General features: G+C 41.3%; 1 long non-coding RNA gene across 2 annotated transcripts; it reads left to right on the top strand.

Moving 5' to 3' along the window:
• The first annotated feature begins 560 nt into the window (after positions 1-560).
• On the top strand, positions 561-18,362 carry LOC125712071 (uncharacterized). 2 transcript variants are annotated; one of them, XR_007383187.1, is made up of 6 exons: positions 561-1,295; positions 10,094-10,462; positions 10,651-10,698; positions 11,493-11,630; positions 12,694-12,893; positions 14,902-18,362. It is a non-coding gene; the product is annotated as an uncharacterized LOC125712071 (long non-coding RNA). The 2 variants fall into 2 exon arrangements; XR_007383186.1 differs by having other exon boundaries at positions 11,490-11,630.
• The last annotated feature ends 3,399 nt before the right edge of the window (positions 18,363-21,761 follow it).

The raw sequence follows: 21,761 nt of genomic DNA, 5'->3' as shown, positions 1-21,761 counted from the left end.
TTTCTTTGTTTACTGTTAGAACAAGGAACGCTGCGGTAGCATCTGCCATGCTTGTTACATGGGCAGCTGTTGACAGATGGTTAGCGTTGAGTTTTCTTGTATTCGATGTAAGGCGGGTAAACCGGAAATAAATTAACCTGTCAGAACGAAAGTTGCCCGACGTCATGTGGAAAGGGCCACATAGGCGCCAGGGCTGCCAACTCTGATCAGCTGGCCGGAGCAACATTTTCAATTCGAGGCAAGTCTGCATACACATGCACAAGCATTTACATACATCTAACAGCTTTATCACCGCGTAAATAGTCTGTTGGGTTTGCAAATTACCGCAGCGCTCTTGGTGTAGCTAACTTCAGATTTATAATGTAATTATATAAATTTGCCATGCGATTTCTTGCATGAGCGTGGGAGTTCATCGTACTTGCCAACGCCTTCCATTTTGGTATTTTAAGCATTACGAAACCAAAAGTGCAACAACATATTTCTTCGCACGTCTATATAAAGTTGCTACTATAGTTGCATGATTTAAAAAAAAAAAAAGTTTTCTTTGCGTCAACCATACTGTTCAGCTTAGTAACTTCATCATATTCTTAGCACAACAACCGGTATATAATGATAAGTTTATATAGCATTAACATTAACTATATTTTTACAAATAAAACCACAATGTACTGAAAACCAGGCTGAAGTCGGACACTTCTTCTCCAGCTTCTTATTCGCGGGATCCGCGTTGCCTTGAAGAGAGGATGCTGTTTCGACAGATTCCTGTAGAGGGCACTGTGTGCGCTAAATCGAAAGCGCCAAGAAGGTATTCAGCATTTCGTTTTAGTAAGAAATTTGTAATAATTCAGTGTTTTTGGTCACACGGCCATTGGCTCTGAAATTAAACTTTTCTTTTAAATAAAATTCATTAAATTCGGAATCTGATTTGTGTGCTTTCTTCGATTTCTCAGAAATAAGAAACTGTCGAATAAGTAACCAAGTTCAGCCTGATGTGATTAAACTAGTACAAACTTCCCATTCAACAGCGGCGGGATAATACTTGTCACACCTATTCGACATGCCGACTTCTTTGGCTTTTCTACTAAACTGCTTGCACAATAATATAGTTGGAGCAGTCCCAGATGACGCTGTCAGAAGAGCTATGGTCATTTCAGACTAATTAAAACGTGAGCGTTGCCTGGACTTTATTGCAGAGGGAAAAATAGCTTGCATTTTCATAACCTCGGAACTGAAAGCAAGAATATATTTTTTTTGTTTCGTGACGAGTTTCTTGTTGCACATTGGCCGAATAACGTGTAAGTATTAATTTATTTTCTGCAAATATAGATTTACGATGTTTTAATACTGTCGTAACAAGAAACCATTCTACTTTTAGGACTAGTATGTAATTTCTAGATCATTGCGTAATGTTTGAAGTATGCCTTTGCGCATAATGGGCAGTAATTTATAGACGTACATTTTAAAATATCATTGAGCTAAATTAAACCTGTGGTAACCTGATAACAAACATAAATAATTAGAATATGTTTTGGCCATATACACGTTTTTGCCTTTGTATTTTTCCCAAGATGTTCTTAATCTCGATACCGGCCGATATCTACTACGTTTATGGACAGGGTGAAATCAGCGCGCGACAGGGGGAACATTGCGGAGCTGAATTTCCCTTAATACTAGTCCAGGTATAATTTATTATATGCCACTCAGATAGGAAATCGACACCCTGCGAGTGTTTAACTACTTAATTAATTAATTTTATTTATTTATTTTTGTCAAAAAAAGGAAAATTTGATTTTATGGATACTTGTTGAAGCGCAGGTTCGGTACAAATGCACATGTTTTTCCCAGCATATAAGTATACTGGGCCTACTGTCCTAACGCATTGCAGAACCGTAATGTGCTGAACTAAATATAAATGTTCTTTGGGGAAGGTCATACGACGGAGTTTTAGGGCCAGTATTAATAAAAATAAAAATATAAAACCTCGAGAATGAAGTCGGAACTTTCAAGATTAAAATTGTAATTTGCCAGAGTAAACTAATAATAATTCGAGAATAAAGTGAAAAAAAGTCAAAGTTACGAGAAAAAAAATTATATCATTCTAGAATAAATTCGTAATTTGTTAAAATAAAGTCATAATAATTCGAGAATAAAGTCATAAAATTACGGGAAAAAACCTGCAATGTTTCAAGAATTAAGTCATTCAAAACTACGCGAAAAGGTTCAAAAACGTGTAAGAACTTTACGTGGCAAAATGAGTTTTTAATGACAGAATTGTGGTGTCCAGTACACGGACAACGATGCACACCGATTATTTTTGCGCTCCAAACCATTTCGTGATTTGGGCAAAATCATGTTAATAGTTAATGTAATAGGTCCTTTCAGCTGTAATGACAGGGTGGTTTAGCATTTTGGGCTCATGGCGAGGTTGCACACTCCTTTGCTTCCCAGATTGCTTTACTGCACGTACGAATTTTCAATTAAGTTTTGAATGTTCGAATGTATCCGTATAATGTGCAATGGGACAATACATGAATGTGTTAATAATTTTAAAACTAGACAAGACAGGCACAACTAATGAAATGTGCTTTGATCAGTGGACTACAGGGAACAATGCACAGCCCTTGGATTTTCAGATTATTTTCGTCTGTAATAGTTATTATTATATTGCATCCACTTAAAGTGCAATGGGGCGACACACTAAGGGGTTAATAGCTCTAAAACGAAATGGGAGAGCCGTGTCCTATGAAGTGTGCCTTGAGCAGGGGATCCTGTGGGACAATGCACAGCCCTTGGATTATCAGGGTCACTTTCTCTCTAACAGTTATTAATCAATACATTGTATGCATATTATATGCCATTGGGGCAACGTACTAAAGGGTTAATAGCTGTGAAACAAAACGAGGCTGGCATGTCCTATGGAGTGTGCATGTACTCCATTTTATACATATTGATAGTTGTCAGGGGTCAGGTTTCTCCTTATTTTTCCTTTAAGTGGATGCAATTATGACTTTATTCTGGCAAATTACAACTTGAATCTTGAAAGTTCCGACTTTATTCTCGAGGTTTTATATTTTTATTAGTAGTGGCCCCAAATCTCCGTCGTACATGACAGGTCGCCGGTATAAAAAAAAAGGAAAACTCATCACGTTTACAGCAAAGTAGTGAATGCATGCTGTTTGCTTCCCAGCAAATTGTAAGATTTCATATGAGGTTTGCATGATTAATCCTGCACCAGTTCATTTTCCTATTGTCCAAGCATATGCTCGCTATATGTTATTTATTGTTGCGTGACAGTGTATGTGTCACGTTACGTGCTGGTTGCGATCGCTGGGCGAACGGGTGATCGCACAGGCAGGCGAGCGCGCAAGCAAGGAGCAAGAAGGCAGGCAGAAGGCAGGCAGAAGGCAGGCAGAAGGCAGGCAGAATTCGGGGAACAACGGGGTTTATTCTGAGGGCAGGACGGAAAAACGAGCACTGACATTGACATCATGGACTTAAATAGGACGGGACTAATCAAAGTAAGTGGACAAAGCTGGAGACGATCAGGGAAGCACACGTGGGTAATCAGGGGGCGTGGCACACACGAGGAGCGGACGAGCCGGGCATGACAGAATGTGTATGTTTGAATCAGCATATATACATATAACATACATATATACACAGATCAGCCATAACATTAAAACTACCTGCATAATATTGTGTAGGGGTTCACCTAGTGCTGACAAGACAGCTCTGACCCACTTAGGCATAGACTCTACAAGACCCCTGAAGGTGTCCTGTGGAATCTGGCACCAGGATGTTAGCAGCAGATCCTTTAAATCCTGTAAGTTGCGAGCTGAGGCCTCCATGGATCAGACTTGTTTGTGCAGCACATCCCACAGATGATTGGAGTGAGATGTGGGAAATCTGTAGGTCAAGTCAACACCTTAAACTGGGTGCAAACCAATCGCAGGGCACACTCACACATGCACACCTACAGGCAGTTTGGTAACTCTAATTAACCTCAGCATGTTTTTGGACTGTGGGGGGGGGGGGGGGGACCAGAGTACCTAGAGGAAACCCCATGACGACTTGGGGAGAGCATGCAAACTCCGCACACATGGAGCCATGGGTTAGAATCGAACCTTGATCCCAGAAAGGCAACAGTGTTACCCACTACAACACCGTGCCACGACTTGTAAGGAGATAATCAATATTCTTAACTTCACCTGTCAGTGGTTATGATGTTGTGGCTGATCAGTGTACACCCTGCATATACTAGTTTTTCTGTTACGTGACTTTATTAGGCTAGATGCTGTGCGGTATGTAAAGTTCTAGCACTACATGAAAAGTACAGACAAAGAATTATGTACCATCGTAGCCAAACGTTTTGACAGTGGCGCAAAAATTGTGTTTTGGCAATTTTGCTGTGCCGGCATTTTGAGATTTTTGTTTTTTACGTTTATACGGTATATTGAAGAACAATTATAAACATTTCGTAAATTTGAAAGGCTCTCATTGGCAAATACATCAAATCGAGTGAATACGGTGATCCGTACTTGCCATGTTAAAGCTCAGAGCTGATTACAATTTCTAGGCTTCTGCAATATATTCCCCCCCCCCCCTGCTTTTTGAGGATTGACCACAGCTTCTCAATAGGATTAAGATTTGTTTCCTAGCCACGGATCTAAATTTTCAGTGTTACGATCTCTGAGCCAAGTGGTGACATAAGTGCTCCAACATGCTGGAAGATTCTTCAGACCATCGATTTTCCAGACGTCCCCAACAGTCAGAAGGGGGCATCATCTGGGAAAATTACTCTGCACCAATCTTCTGCTATCCAATCCTTGTACTTCCTGCAGAATTAGGATTCGTACTTGATGTTTCTCATGGAAAGAAGTGGCCTCTTTGCTGCCCTTCTTGACACCAGGCCATTGTCCAAAAGTCTTTGGCTCACTGTGCGTGCAGATGAACTCACACTTACCTGCTGCCAATGTTGAACAAGCTCTGCACTGGTAGTAACACAATTCTGTCCTGAAGCCTTCCTTACCCTAACTGAACCTCTCACCTTGAAGTTCTTGATGATCCGGTAAATGGTTTCTTTCAGGTGTCATATTCTTAGTGGAAGTTTCCTTGCACGTGAGGCCACTTTAATGCAGAGATAATGGCTGCGTGTGCTTACTTGGAGGTAACCATTGCTAACACAAAAAAAGACAATGAACTCGAGCACTTCTGCTCTTCTTATATAGGCTGGTCTTATAATTCAGACAGAATGATAGTAATTTCAGCTTTCAGCTTTCACTCTTGCTAAGTAAGTATTGCAACTATAGTCTTGCATCCAGTCTGGTCTTACTTCTCCAAATCTGGAATCTGTTCCGCTGATGATAGTAAAAATTTCTATTCCTCTCTCCAACTCACAAATCTCTTCCAAAATCCAAGAGTATTACAGCAGTTGGAAAGTGTCAGATGCACATTACCAGTCAGTTGTCAAGCCAGCACTATTTTCAATTGTACAAGTGTTTGAGCTGCAGAGGCTGCCAAGAACTATGGATCTGCTATTTGAATCCTTCAGCTGCCAGTGTTTAGTTTCAAATCTTTCACAGGAGGATGTCTGGATATCTTTCCATTCTGTCCCATCCATCCATAACTGCTTAATCCCAACTGGGGTTGTCAGGACAACTGGAGCCTATCCCAGAAACAAGCGGCCATGGGTGCATGCACATGGCCATTTTAAACTTCTTAATCAAACTGTTCTGAAAACTTTTGGACCGTGGGAAGAAACCAGAGCCCCCAGCATCAGTCCACACAAACGCAGGGAGAGCATGCGGACTAAGTTTATGTTCTGACTATATTACTTATCGACTGTGGATACTAATAGGGAGTAATAATTGGAGTGGAAAGGGTAAGCAAGATACAAAGGGATTGTCACTCTAGACACTGAAAGGCACAGAAGCTAATCAGACAAAGGTTTAGAAAAAGTCCAATTGAATAATCCTCTGTATTGACATTGACCCATATGATAATGAAATATTCCGACTAGCACAGCTCATTCACGGGGATTTCATCATCATTCATTTTCCATAAGCCATTTCTGGGTGGTGGTGAGCCTACAGTCTAGCCCAAGAAACTCAGGAAAAAGATGCCGGTCAATCACCGGGAACATCGTCACTGCAATATAAAGATTCCAGATCATCCAAATACTAGTTTTTCGGATTGTAGAAGGAAAACATCCAACACACAGACTCCACACAGCCAATGCTGAAATTAGGAATCAAGGATACAATCCACAAGACCACTTCCATACTGATTTGTTTTTCCATCATCATTGGTGTGGGAAACAGGGCAGATTTTACAATGAAAAATATCCATCCATCCATTTTCCAAAACCGCTTATCCTATTGGGTCGCGGGGGGTCCGGAGCCTATCCCGGAATCAATGGGCACGAGGCAGGGAACAACCCAGGATGGGGGGCCAGCCCATCGCAGGGCACACTCACACACCATTCACTCACACATGCACACCTACGGGCAATTTAGTAACTCCAATTAGCCTCAGCATGTTTTTGGACTGTGGGGGGAAACTGGAGTACCCGGAGGAAACCCCACGACGACACAGGAAGAACATGCAAACTCCGCACACATGTGACCCAGGCGGAGACTCGAACCCGGGTCCCAGAGGTGTGAGGCGACAGTGCTAACCACTGCACCACAATGAAAAATATAAATATTGATTTTGAATTAATTACTACAAAGCTCTTGTGCTGTATTTTGACTAACGCAAAGCGTAAAGCACTAGGCGTGACTATGGACGTTTATGTCCAAATCCATTTTGCTATCTTGACGGTGAAAAAAACAGACTTTCTGCCAAGAAATTTCTGTCTTTCTGTCTCTTAATTATTTAGAGGTGTGTTTTAGGCATAACATGTCATAAACTAATTAGAATGACATGTTACTTCACCTTTAAAAGGCAGGGGCACTTGGGCTGTGGCGCATTGCTTGGATGGTTTCGTACCTGAGTAATGAGCGTCGTGCATCTGCATATTTTTAAAATTCACGGCTTAAATATCATTTAATCACGTACCACTGACTTTAGACGCGGTTTTTGTTGGTCAAGTGTGATCTAATTTCACTGCCTTAAAAAAATCAACCTGCTAACGATGCACACGGCCAAAGCTCGTTTTGAAAATACCACTCCCAACAGGGGGGAAACACGTTTGTTATTTTGACACCGTTCATGCTTGGCATGAAGAGGAGGAATGCGCTGGTAGAAAACTAGCAAAACCACTTCGCCTGATGCTTTCCGCTGGCATAAAATCGGGCCCCTTATCTTTGCATTACATTTGTAATTTTTGTTCCTTTACTCTCCATGAAGAGACTATCAGAATAAAGGTGATGACAGGACAGACATTCAGTGGAGAGGTTAGGGAGTGTTAATAATAATGACACTTTGTTGAAATCCTCTTCTCAGCTACCCCATCATGCTCTCCGTGATACACGGGCACATATGTAGGTGAAAGCAAACTTGGCAGAGAAGGTAGTAGAGCCCCATGGAGCTGGGGGTTAAGGGCCTTGGAAATGAGCCTACAGACTTGGCTATTCTGCCGAGGCTGGGGCTCAAACTGTCAACGCTCCGATCACAGACACAGAGCCATGCGCTGCCGGAGATGCAGAGGCACTTTTAAGGCCGCGGGTCTGGAAAAAGCTCCAGAATTTCTCGAAAATGGTTTTCAGTTAAGCTGGAATCAAATGAAATATTATCAAGGTATTTTATTGGCCTTCTTTCCGAAATCATTTTCTAAATACAAGTGATTCACTTCATTAAATTGAGAAATATTTTTCTTTCATAAAATCCAAAAGAGGGGCGGCATGGTGGTGCAGTGGTTAGCACTGTCGCCTCACACCTCTGGGACCCGGGTTCGAGTCTCCGCCTGAGTCACATGTGTGTGGAGTTTGCATGTTCTCCCCATGCCGTCGTGGGGTTTCCTCCGGGTACTCCGGTTTCCCCCCACAGTCCAAAAACATGCTGAGGCTAATTGGACTTGCTAAATTGCCTGTAGGTGTGCATGTGAGAGTGAATGGTGTGTGTGAGTGTGCCCTGCAATGGGCTGGCCCCCCATCCTGGGTTGTTCCCTGCCTCATGCCCGTTGCTCCCGGGATAGGCTCCGGACCCCCTGCGACCCAGTAGGATAAGTGGTTTGGAAAATGGATGGATGGATGGAAAACCTAAAAGTGAAATTTAAGTTAGTCTTTTGCAGAAATGAATGAAGTTTCACTGAAATCGGAATAATTTTAATGAACAATTTGGATACAGACAGCAAACTGTATGGAATGTAGTGGTGGATGTGACTGGCAAACATCTTCCCACTACTCTGTTTGCAGGAAGGAAACAGGCAATTTTGCATAGTTTGTTGATCTTCTGCATTCCTCCAGTCATTTTGGGTCAAGTATTTATTAACAATTGTCTTCCAGTTCAGTTCAGTGACACAAGTATTCTGCAAGTGCTTATGAAGGAGACCGAATGCATCTTATGAACTTTCATATTATACATATAACTTCTATATAACTTCTACATTTAACAGGCTTACAATATCTGCCTGTCAAATAAGTAATCAAATAAGTAGTTTGATTTTTCTTTGTTCAGTAGCCATTAAATTATCTTTTGAATTCACAGGATGCCTTAATATATATAAAAAACATTGACCTTTTTCCTAAATCTTTCCTAAATCTCTCTTACATTTCTTCTATCCGTCCACTGTTATAACTCTTATCCAGGACACGGCTGAGGTCTTTCTTAATAATCTGCATTATCGTTTACGCCACTATGAATCTGATTAGAATAACTATGTTCTGGAAACCTCTTTTGAGCTTTATGTTCTTTAGACAAATAGCAGATTTAGTCTTGCCAAGAGGTTGGAAAATAATGATAAATAAGATTTGCTGACTCTAAGAAGGAGGAGGATGACTGGAAACACCACTAGGATACTTTTAGAAAGATCTATAATAGTGTTTTATAGATATGTGTTAATTTTGTGTTAGAGGAAGTGGATTTGTTGAAGATGGGAGGCGCAGTGGCTTATTGGATAGTACTTGTGCTTCACACACAAAAGTTGTTGTGGGGGCGGTGGCAGTGGAAAAAGTTGTTGACCGGAGTTTGCTAAGTCAGAACATAAAGAGGGTACCGCTGTGGCCAACTTCCTGTCTAGAACTTGACAGGATCCTTCACTGTGCAGGTTCGCATCCTGCCCGCACTCAGTATCTGTATTCCTGGGCTACCTGGCATTTCTAACATGCCCACAGTGTGTGAGTGTGTACATGTGTCCCCCTAGGATAGGTTTCAACCCTCCTCCCCCTCTCCAGAGTAAATGGCTGGAAGATCGATGACTGGATATGGAAAGATTCGAAACCTATCTACATACTGGTGCTTTACTTACAGTTTATTTTAGGTTCTTTTAATTTACTCTTATGTTGGTGCCATTTTATCTGGCCATATGTGATGTTTTCCTTTGCCAGTGGTTCTTCCCCACGATGGCAAAGCATGACCCCCAGCGGATTAAGGATTAAGAGCTCGGGTATTATTATTTTTTTGAATTTTGTGAAAATTAAACAAAGTATAAAGACTGAAAAAGTGAAATATAAAATATGAGGTCATGTATTAAACAGCACAGCCGGTTGACTACAGATAGCTTAGACCGACTTTTATCGTAATAACAAGATAATACAAGATTACATTGAACTTTATTATTTCCCCAACTTAATAACAACGTAATAACAAGATAATACAAGATTACATTGAACTTTATTATTTCCCCATTTCCAAAATCTATGGAGGAATTTTCTCACTCACAGTGAATATTCTGTCAGGCTGTACATTAACTGCACCTTCATATTGCCTTTTTAAATTCATTCGTAGAACATTCAGGTTTGGCGTCCTGCCTAGGGTGTTCCCTTGCCTTCCTGGATATTCAGGCATTTAAACTGTAGGGGGAAGCCAAAGGAATACCCTACGGAAAATCACACAGCCAGACAGAAAATTTGTAAACAGTTCTCCTCATTTCGTGCGTGATGAAGTAGACCTATAAGTGTCTGAACTTTTTAAAAATTGTATTCCTCTGCAGGAAGAAAAGGGCTGACGTGTGAATGGAGGGGTGCTGAACTTATTGAACTACTACCCACGATGGTGCACCCTTCTGGTTCTCAGACATAGCATTTTCAAAGTTATCCTGGGCAATATGCACTGGTTTCTTGATTCCAGTAAATGTTTGTCTGACGAGCCCTACAAGACCATGTAAACTTTTCTGCAAATGACCGAGGGCTGTGCCATGCCAGAGGAACGAAGGATAGACCTGTCCACCTGCTCCCTCAGCAACACATTGGCTTTGCTGGGTTTGATTACTATGTGGACAAGAATAGCTGAAGTCACCCCGCAGTGCAGCGCAGAAATAATTGAAGTGGTGGAGGATTACTTGATTGCTGTCCGCGGAATGGTAAGAGAAGGTGGTGATTTATTTATATGTCACAAATTATACGATTTTCAGGTCTCTGTTTTTTGTACTATGCATTTCCAATTTTTTCCATAACGGGCTATAATGTAAAATTCATCGCAACCAGTAAAGTGCTGAAGTCCGAGCAGTGTTTTCTAAGCAGAGGGGTGTGTGCATTTTCTTATCATCAGGACACCTTTGGATGCATACTGTACACACCAAGTTTGACAAGCTATGAGGTGAGTCACTTTCTTATCGCAGATTCCATCCATCCATTATCTGAAACTGGGGTGACGGGGGGACCGGAGCCTATCCTGGGAACAATGAGTGCAGGCAGAAACCAACCCTGGGCAGTTGCCAACACACCACAGAGTGCACATGTACACAACTACAGAGGCAACTTAGACTCACCAATCATCCTATCCTGCATGCTATTGGAAACCAGAGTCCCTGGCAAAAACCCACACGGATACGGTAATGCGCTCTCCACACAGAAAGGACCCAAAACCAAACCCAGGACCCTTTTGCTATGAGGCAGCAGCGCTAACCACTGCGCCACCATGCCGCCCCTTCTGTAGATAACTTTTTGCTAACCTTTTTTAAAACTGAGATTTAGCTTTTTATTTTCAGTAGTAGGCCAGGATATCACAACCGATAACCACATACATGACAAGCGTAAACTTGTGTCGTATTCATTGCTCTTCATTATTGAAATGTCAACATTTTTTTTTATCTTTGAATTGTTTCATACGATATTTGCTTCCGGGATAGGCTCCGGACCCTCTGCGACCCGGTAGGATAAGCGGTTTGGAAAATGGATGGATGGATGGATATTTGTTACTGTACCCATCTAAATAAATTCTAGAATTTTATTCTACCAGGTCAACCCAAAGCTATTTACTGATGTCATAATACTTTTTGCATTTACCTTTTCCCACTTTATTTCTTTATTGTTGCATTCTACACATTTTTGTATTGTGCTTGAAAATGGAATAATTCATTGTGCTTTGTCTGATTCCATTTTATTCAGCAGAAATGTCCCAATTCCACATTGACATGCTTTGCAGAAGAAGTGAAAGTGCTAATGTTTGAAATTGAGGAAAATCAAGCTTTTCAGGACCCAAAGTTTTTCAAAGACTTGCCCAAAAGACTGATGTCTGTCAACACAGAAGTGAGTCTTTCAGTTAGAAATATAAATCTTTATCATACCATTTTGCATACCTACTTACAGTATGCAATACACAGTTTCTGTGATCCCAAACCCCAACTCAGTGGGTTCAGTGGGCTGAGTCTCTGTGCTGTGACCAGAAGGTTGCCAGTTCAAGCCTCAGCCTCATCAGAACAGTCATTTGCCTGTGGGCCCTTGAACAAGGTCCTTAACCCCCAGCTCCAAGGGAGGTGCATGTTGGCTGACCCTGCACTGTGACCCCCAAGCTATGGAGAGCTAGAAGGGGTAGATGAAGAGAAGGATGCTAATGTACCATTTGTGCAAATGGAAAATAATGACACAAGGCAGAGGATTTTCTACACAGGCTGTTGCAGGGCACATGTTCCCACACACACCCTAAGACCCATTTAGTGTGAATTGTTTCTCCACCCAGTCCTCATGAACTCCATTCAGTCAATGTTTTTGTTCAAATAGTACGTGACCTTACTGTATGTTATTGAACTACGAGAGGAAATGGGTGGGGCATTCTGCAAAGCAGAATTTTCCATCCAGCTGATAAAGGCAAATTTGATACCAGTAAAATGTGAGGAGAGATAAGTGACATTCCTATTGGACAATTGTAACATTTGGTTTACATTAACTGGCTAATGAAAACAGGTGACCTATGAAAACATGGGGATGGAAAATGCTGAACTTGGAGCACAAACCAACCTCCCAGCTTTGGAAGTGTGTGGCCACACTGTCGAATCACCATTCCATTAATCAATAACATCAAGAACAACTACAACAACAAATAATAATAATTATTATTATTATTAAAATTATTATTATTATGCCCCTGGCCGCAAAAAATGTTAATTTTTAAAAAATTCCAACAGACACACTCCAAAATCCTGTGGAAAGCCTTCCCAGAAGAGTGGCAGCTGTCATAGCCACAAAGGGGGAACCGACTCCATGCCTATAGATTTAGAACGGGATGTCATGGAAGTTCCTGTTGGTGTATTGGCCAGGTGTCCCAATACTTTCATCCATGTTAATTTTTAACTGTTCTTTTTTTGTGTAACAGAAGGATAGACAACAATGTCTACAGTGTGAGGTTCATGACGAAAAACCAGCAGAGGAGTTTCTTCTCGGATTAAAAACGGTCCTCGAGATGATGAACAGCAGATGTGGCTAACAGGCCGTCATTCCGTGTGAGGAAAAGTCATTTAATGGAAGCTGAATATCGGCCCATTTAATTATCGAAAATGCAGGCCGGGAATCGAGGTAACTTATGGGAATCTGGGTGGGCAGTCTTATCCGCAAAGGGCCGGTGTGTATGCAGGTTTTGGGGGTAACCTTTAGGTCTGCTGTTCAAACCCAGGTGTGAGGACTCTTCAGCCAGTCTAGCAGGGTTCAATAATCTGATTAAGGATCTGCAGCGAAAACCTGCACACACAGTGGCCCTTTCTAATAGATATGGCCACCCCTATCTCAAACATTTAATCTAAATTTTTTTAGATTTAGAAAAACATTTAGAAAAGTAAGGTCTTAACCATGTCAAACATAATGTGCTTTAATACCAATTTATGTTACTGCAATATCCATCCGTATAAAGAAATATTGAATATTATAAAATTTTGTGTGTTTTTATGTCCATTATAAAATGTCACTTCAGTATTTTGATTAAAAATGATAAGCTGCTTAAAACTAAAAATATTTTATATTTGTAATAAAGTTTTTTTGAATGAGGATTTCCAACTCCAGACCATAATGCATTTCAATGAGTAGTGCTTAATCAACCAGTGGTTCCAGACAAAAAAAAATATGTAAGAGTAGTCAAAATGCTTGTTGAAGTGAATTCTTAAATTCCTTAACAGTGATTAATGTGTGCAGTATATCACACACACAGGGAGCAAATTGTTTTTTTGAGGATAGGAATGAAGTTGGATTGACCCAATTAGGGAGGGAATTGAAAAAAAGACATTGGCATCAGTGCAAGTTAAAATCCCCAAAAAAACATGCCATAACCTCTTTTAAAGGAGTGTGTGGCCTTATCAAGGACGGACACCATTTTCTGGACTGATAAGTAATGCAATGGTCACGTACAAGATACCTCATTTGAATTCTGTATATACACTACATGGACAAATGAACTGGGACACCTGGCCATTATACCCACAGGAACTTGTATGACATCCCATTCTAAATCCATAGGCATCAATATGGAGTTGGTTCCTCTTTTGCAGCTATAACAGCTGTCACTCTTCTGGGAAGGCTTTCCATATACCAAGACATTTTGGACAATTTTTTGCATCCAACTTTGAGGTTTGGGGACAGCCCTTTTCTGTTCCAGCATGACTGTGCCCCAGGGCTCAAAGCACGGTCCATAAAGACTTGGTTGGGTGGGTTTGGTGTGGAAGAACTTGACTGGCCTCACAGAGCCCTGATCTCAACCCCTTCAAACACCTTTGGGATGAACTAGAATGGAGATTGCGAGCCGGGCTTTCATGTCCAACATCAGTGCCTGACCTCACAAATGCTCTTCTGGATGAATGGGCTGAAATTCCCAGAGACGCACTCCAAAATCTTGTGGAAAGCCTCCCCAGAAGAGTTGCAGCTGTTATAGCTGTAAAGGGGGGACCAACTTCGTATCAATGCCTATGGATTTAGAATGGGATGTCATACAAGTTACTGTGGGTGTAATGGCCAGGTGTCCCAATACTTTCGTCCATAAAATCTACCTTGCATGCACGTCTGTATTCCTGTAGTAACTTTTAATGCATCACATTGTTATACAGTGTTTTATCATGCCATTGTGCATAAATGCATGATTGAAAGTGATAGACCCAAGGTTTACAAATGCTTACTGACAGTTTATCGATGTGTTTTATAAAGGTGACTTCACTGATGTTCATTATTTGACAGAACTTAGCACTTTGAATGTGACTTTTTTCCTTTGTCTGTGACAAAATGACAGAGTGAAAAATGTAAATCATCCATGATTACCTGTGTTCAAGTATTTTAAAAAAGAAATGCAAAGTAAACATAAACATTTATGTTTTGTTGTTTTTTTCTATAATAATAATAATAATTTCACGGAGCAACAGAAATGGCTAGAGTGCATCCCTGGCGAACAGAGAATTCTCTTTAAACTACCTGCCATAATTAGATTTTCAAACATTAAAGAAAATGCAGAATATAAGGATTGTGATAATAGGCAAAAAATATATATATATTTCCTTTTCTGTTTTCATCCACTCTAATAATCAATGTAATCTATGTCTTTTTGTAGATTTGTACTGGAACCATTCTCTCTTACAAGGCACCAGTAACCCTTCTCATGTCATTAGAGATATTACCCAAGCATCTGGAAGATGAATGGATGGATATTATGCAGATGAATAACAATAACTCCAAGGCACTTTAAAATATGGAATGCATCCTTCGCAGTAGACGATGCATCATCCTATGCATCATCCTGTGCATCATCCTGTGCATCATCCTCTGCATCATCCTGTGCATCATCCTATGCGCAGACATGCGCACACAGCTGAAAATGGTTTGCCAGAACATATCGATTACGCCTCTATGTGACTGGTTAACCAAATTACTTAACTTTTGTGGTTATAATAAATGTTTTCCTTTTTTAAACAATTAAGTATTTATAAAATATTCATAAATTTATAGTCATTATAGTCATGCCAACAACCACTCTCTGCTCATGGATTCTGAACTTTCTCACCAGCAGACCACAAAATGTCAGGGTGGGAAACCGTGTATCATCCACTCTTACACTGAGCACAGGAGTACCACAGGGCTCTGTCCTCAGCCCAGCCCTTTCCACCCTATTCTCACACGATTGCACACCCATCCGCACCTCCAACACCATAGTGAAATTTGCAGATGACACCACGGTAGAGGGACTGATAACGGGAAACCAAGAGACCCAGTGCAGAGAGGAGGTGACACACTTGGTACAGTGGTGCTCAGACAGCAACCTTCTCTTCAGTACATCCAAGACAAAGGAGATTGTTATGGACTTTAGGAGAACCAGGAAAACGACACCTCCCCCCCCCCCTCCACATAAGTGGAGAGGAAATGGAGAGGGTTAGCAACATCAAATTCCTGGGGGGCTACATCTCAAAGGACCTGAAATCGACTGCTAACACCTCTCAATTTGTGAAGAAAGCTCATCAGAGACTTTTCTTCTCAAGAACATTTAAAAAAACCAGCCTTCCCACTCAGCTCCTTGTTAACTTTTACAGGAGCACAACAGAGAGCATTCTCTGCTGCGGGGCTACAGTGTGGTGCTCCAGCTGCATGGCAGGGAACCGGAGAGACTTGGCCCGGATACTTAAGATTGCTCAGAGGACCGTGGGCACCAATCTCCCAGATCTGAACAATGTTTATGCTAGTTGACTATGTAGGAACCCACCCAGGTTACAAACTGTTTGTCCCCCTACCATCGGGCGAAAGATTCAAGACCATCAAGTCACGAACAAACAGACTGAGGAAGAGCTTTTTCCCGAGAGCAGTGGCTTCCATCACCCCCCTTATCTCTACAGAACACTGACCATTAAGTCACTTTCACACATCTGTAGTGCTGCTGATATGCACTTGGTCACTTTAAATCACATTTACGTGAAAATACCTATAACCTGTAAATAGTTTTAGGACGTTTCGGAAACCCTCTAAATTTTTTGGATTTTTGTTTATCATACGTTGAGCTTTCAAAGTAGCAACTTCCTTTTAATATATGTCATGCCTTTTGGAAACAGTAGTATTTCAGCAGTGACATTAAGTTTATTGGATTAACAGAAAATATGCAATATGCATCATAACCAAATTAAACAGGTGCATGAATTTGGGCACCCCAACTGAGATATTACATCAATAGTTAGTTGAGCCTCCTTTTGCAAATATAACAGCCTATAGCCTTTGATGAGTGTCTGGATTCTGGATTGAGGTATGTTTGACCATTCTTCCATACAAAATCTCTCCAGTTTAGTTAAATTTGATGGCTGCCGAGCATAGACAGCCTGCTTCAAATCATGATGGTATTCAAGTCGGGGGACTGTGATGGCCATTTCCAGAACATTGCATCCCACTGCATGAAGACTTTGTAAATTTCGAACTGTGTTTTAGTTCATTGTCTTGTTGGAATATCCAACACCTGTGTAACTTCAACTTTGTGACTGATGCTTGAACATTATCCTGAAGAATTTATTGATATTGAGTTGAATTCATCCAACCCTAGACTTTAACAAGGGCCCCAGTCCCTGAACTAGCCACACAGCCCCACAGAAGGATGAAACCTCCACCAAATTTGAGAGTTGGTAGCAGGCATTTTTCTTGGAATGCAGTGTTCTTCTTCCGGCATGCAAAGCGCCTTTTGTTATGACCATGTAACTCAATTTTCATCTCATCAGTCCAAAGCAATTTGTTCCAGAATGAATCTCGCTTGTCTTAAGTTTGAGATTTTTCATACAATAAACAGGGACGGATTATGGGTTGTGTGAGCCCCTGGGCAAAACGTTCGCGAGGCCCCCCCCCCCCACCACCACCAGCACCACCACCACAACAACCACAATTCAAGGGCCCTTGGCAGCCAAACGCCCTCCCTATAGGGTCAGGGGCCCTTGTAGGCAGAGGATCAAAGAATGTAGGCCCTCTAAAATAGACAAACGAAAATACATTGTTGATAAGCATTGCAAATTGTTTTGGGCTAGGGGCCCCACAGGTCCCCTGCACCCCAAGGGCCCCTGGGCAGCGGCCCCGCTGGCCCGGTCCATAATCCGTCCCTGACAATAAGTGACTCTGTTTGTGGAGTGAGGACAGAAAGGGCTTCTTTGTCATCACCCTGCCATACAGATGTTCTTTGTGCAAATTGCGCTGAATTGTAAAACGATGTACAGATACACCATCTGCAGCAAGGTGTTCTTGCAGGTCTTTGGAGGAGATCTGTGGGCTGTAACCATTCTCACATGCTGCTCCTGTATTTTCTTCGCCTGCCAGACCAGCAACTGTGCCTCTGGCCTTCCATTTCCTGATTACGTTCCTTACAGTTGAACCTGACAGTTTAAACCTCTGAGATAGCTTTTTGTAGCCTTCCCCTAAACCATGATACTGAACAGTCTTTGTTTTCAGATCTTTTGGGAGTTTCTTTGAGGATCCCATGCTGTCACTCTTCAGAGGAGAGTCAAAGAGAAGCACAACTTGCAGTTGGTCACCCTTAATTCCTTTTCCCCTGATTGGATGCAACTGTCTATGAGGCTTAAGGCTTAATGAGCTAATCTAACCAATTTGGTGTTGCAAGTGATCAGTACTGAGCAGTTACATGAATTCAAATCAGCAAACTTTCCCAAACTTTTGCACAGCCAGTTTTTCATGTTTGATTTCGTACAACTAAATACTGCTTTACTAAAAATCTTTGTTCGGAAAACACCTTAGTACTCAGATGTTCCTAGGAAATGAAAGACATACCACTGTTACCTTCTTAGGAGGAAGTAAAGTAAATTATTATGCAGGCTGAGATTGGTTACCAAACTTTTTCAAATGACTGTAGCAACATCATTCTTCAAGCATCATGGTATAAGCCCTGTACCTCAGTCCTTTATTGCAAAAGACTGAGGAAGATTAATTTATGACTTAAAATTAACTTTATCACAGTTGCCCCAACCATTGTTTCATTATAATTGTCGCAATGAAGAAATGAAAATATGTCGCAATGAAAATAAAGGGGTAAAAAAACGAGGTATAGGGAGAGTCAGGGGAAAACACTGAAATATACCACAGAGGAGCACATGCACTCGGCAACACAGCAATGACTGGACTGAGAAACTCAGGACAAGGAGACACTATATACGGCATAGATGAGGGGTAGACAAGAGGTACCTGGGAGGATTCACACAAGGGCTAGAACGAGAGGCAGGGTTAAAGAGGGACCAGGTGTGGCTGTCACGATGGGAGCGGGTGCGGACCGGGGAAGCAAGAGCAGGACTCAAGGTGTCAGGAGAAGATGGGGTTTAATCGAAGGAATACATAGAAACACAAACACAACGACTGATGTTAATGATTGGACTGGGGAAAACGTACCTAACGCAGACTGAAATACATTGGACTAATCAACAATGACGAGAAACAGCTGGTAAACACGGGGATTCCACACGAGGTATCGGGGGGGGGGGGGGGGGTGGCACACAGGAGGATCGGGCGAGCATGGCACGACAGTGGCTAATTAGAGCTACTCAGAGAACACGAGGGAGAAGGCATGATAATAACAGGGCTAGGCGACATGCCCTAAAACCAATATCATGATATTCATCACGACATTTTTTTATTTATTTGTAAAAAAACAGTAAAATAAGACAGATGATTTTGAATTCTTCTTATTATGATGACCAAAGTGTTTTACTCATAATGAGGAAGTATACCATTGCTGGATACAAAACTTTTATTGCTTCTTGTGATGGTGAATCTCCTTGTTTGAGAGAAGAGTTTCAGGGTTGCACAACAGTGCGGTCCATGGCACTAGCCATTTCAGAAGTAGTTTTCGGATGTCAGCCGTTTTGCCACAAGGAAAAGAATACAGAAAGTGGCCCAGTGCCACCTTTCCTACCACTTGATGTGGTGCATGGCACAGTGCTTGGAGCCATTGGCGACATATAGAAGTAGCAGACTGGTCGGGCTGCAGCCATGGAAGCATCATGGAAATAGAAGAGATATCCACACAGACCAAGGTGTCACCTTCAAGGCATAATAATTCTCAGAGGCCAAGCAGGGCAGTAAGTGGTAGGTAGCGTGTACGTTCCCTACAAGATGGGGAACCAGGACTGAATTATGTCTCAGTGTCATCTTCAGTAGTGAGCTTGGTAAGCAAACTTTGTGTGGCAGACTGGGTCTCCTGGTTTCTCCCCAGTCCAGGGTCAGTGACGGGCTAAAGCAATGTTGCTCAAACCAGTCCTCAGGGACCCCAAGATGGTCCACGTTTTTGGTCTCTCCCACTTACCAGGAGACACGGGGGAGAAGGGTGCAGTTGACAACATCACTTAAGGGGTGAGATTTATTTACAGAATTTGGGAAAAAAAATTATAAGCAACACGTATGGCTGTGTTTTTACTAATTTATAAACACATTTATAACAATATAGGAATGCATTCATAAGGCATAAGCATGGCTATAATTGTGAATTAATACTATTATTATTATAAACAATATTATGCATTATGCTTAATGAAGCTCTGATCTGTAATGCAATATAGATACCCTTATAATGCATCATAATGTTCGGTATAAGCATTAAGGAGACTGTGTACTGCAAAGTCACTGTAGACATGTCACTGAAGAGAAAGAAAAAAAAAGCTATCACAGCCACAGAAATCTGAAGAAACACTGAAAGCTATTGAAAACAAATGAATAGCTGAAGGCAATAGGCAAGTTGTAAATGGTGTCAGTAAGGCATTAAAGTAGCCTACATATGAAAGAGATCAGAACAAGAATTCCAACCAAGGATTGGCACACTGAAAGACGCCAATGGGAGCAGATCGAATGCACTAGAACAGACTGAGGAATGAGTACACAGAATAGCTGTCTTTGACCACGCACTAGACATCGTGAAAGATAACCATTGTTGCAATAAAGCTTCAGTCGGCAAGGCGCCCGGATGTGACAACATTACAAAAGAGCTCATATAGTCATCAAAAGCTCAAATCATGAGGTCATGGCAGCAGAAATGAAAACAGAAAAGCGGACGGAACAAGATAGTGTTTATTCCTGTTCCTAAAAAAGGAGACATCACTGATTGCAGTAACTATTGAAATATTGCACTCATTGCTAGTAAGATTCTACTAAAGATATACAAAGATGATTACAACTATATGTAGAAAGGGAACGACCGGAAGAACAAGCAAGCTTCAGAATGGACAGATGAACTAGAGATATCATAACTGACATCAGATGGATCATAAGGAATACCAGAAAACCTTATACTGATATTCAACTTACAGCAAGGCCTCTGACTGCATCACAAACTTTGGTCAACGTTAAAGAACATGGGTGTTCCGAACCATCTGATCAGCCTCATGAGAAACCTTCATGTTGACCAAGAAGCTATGGCTTGGACAGAGTGTGGTGATACCCAGGGGTTAGGGTCAAACGTGGCATCATACAAGGATGCATTCAGAGAAGCCGGACTTGCTGAAAATGTAGAAGGAATCAAAATCGGAGGAAGGAATACGAACAATCTTATACATACCTGTGGTAGAAATTTCACTGAAGTCGATTTGTTTAAGAGTCTGACAGATTTTAAGCTTCGGGGGAACTGACACTTTGCCAGTCTTTCATGCGTCTCGTGCTTCTGTTCCTGCATGCATCTTTTATAGCCATGAGTTAAAATGATATGAGGAGGATATAGGGCATGCTTAGGTTCGCTCAAAAATATTTAAGAAAAAGTGATACAAAATGATATATATACAGTGCAAGTGTTCACAGCGCATGCCTTATTCCACATTTTATGTTATAGCCTTATTCCAAAATGGGTTAAATTCATTTTTCTCCTCAAAATCCTACACACAGCACCCCATAATGACAACGTGAAAAAAGTTTACTTGAGATTTTTGCAAATTTATTAAAAATAAAAATACTGAGAACTCACACGTACATAAGTATTCACAGCCTTTGCTCAATACTTTGAGGTACAGGTCCATCGTGAATGGGACCTACGAACTGTATCATCGTGGGCGCCGCCTTCAGTGCCACCTACACAGGCCAGCATAGAGAACAGATTTATTGATGGACTTTGGCCACCCTACACAGCTCAGCATGGATAAGACTCATTGAAGGACTTTGTCTTGAATCTTAATCACGGCTCATACCTCCCCATAAGATGGACGCAAGAATTTGCAGGTTTCACAAATGTCAAAGTACATATGTTTTTACCCAAGTTCTTCAACCAGAACTTAAAAATTCTACTTACTCATTGCTTTAGTTATAGAAGAAAATGATACATCATGGAAAACACAGCACACATGCTTTGTGAACGTGGGTTTTAAGTGTTTTTGTTGTGTTTTAATGCAGTAAACTGGATCTCCGCAAACATCAGACAAATATAGCAGCCTTCATATACGTTGATATCCCGGTCTGTCACCAAAAAAT

This window comes from Brienomyrus brachyistius, chromosome 17 (assembly GCF_023856365.1).
Source record: "Brienomyrus brachyistius isolate T26 chromosome 17, BBRACH_0.4, whole genome shotgun sequence".
Taxonomy (NCBI): domain Eukaryota; kingdom Metazoa; phylum Chordata; class Actinopteri; order Osteoglossiformes; family Mormyridae; genus Brienomyrus; species Brienomyrus brachyistius.
Note: the sequence above shows the minus strand (reverse complement) of the source record. Positions and strands in the feature narration are given on the sequence as shown.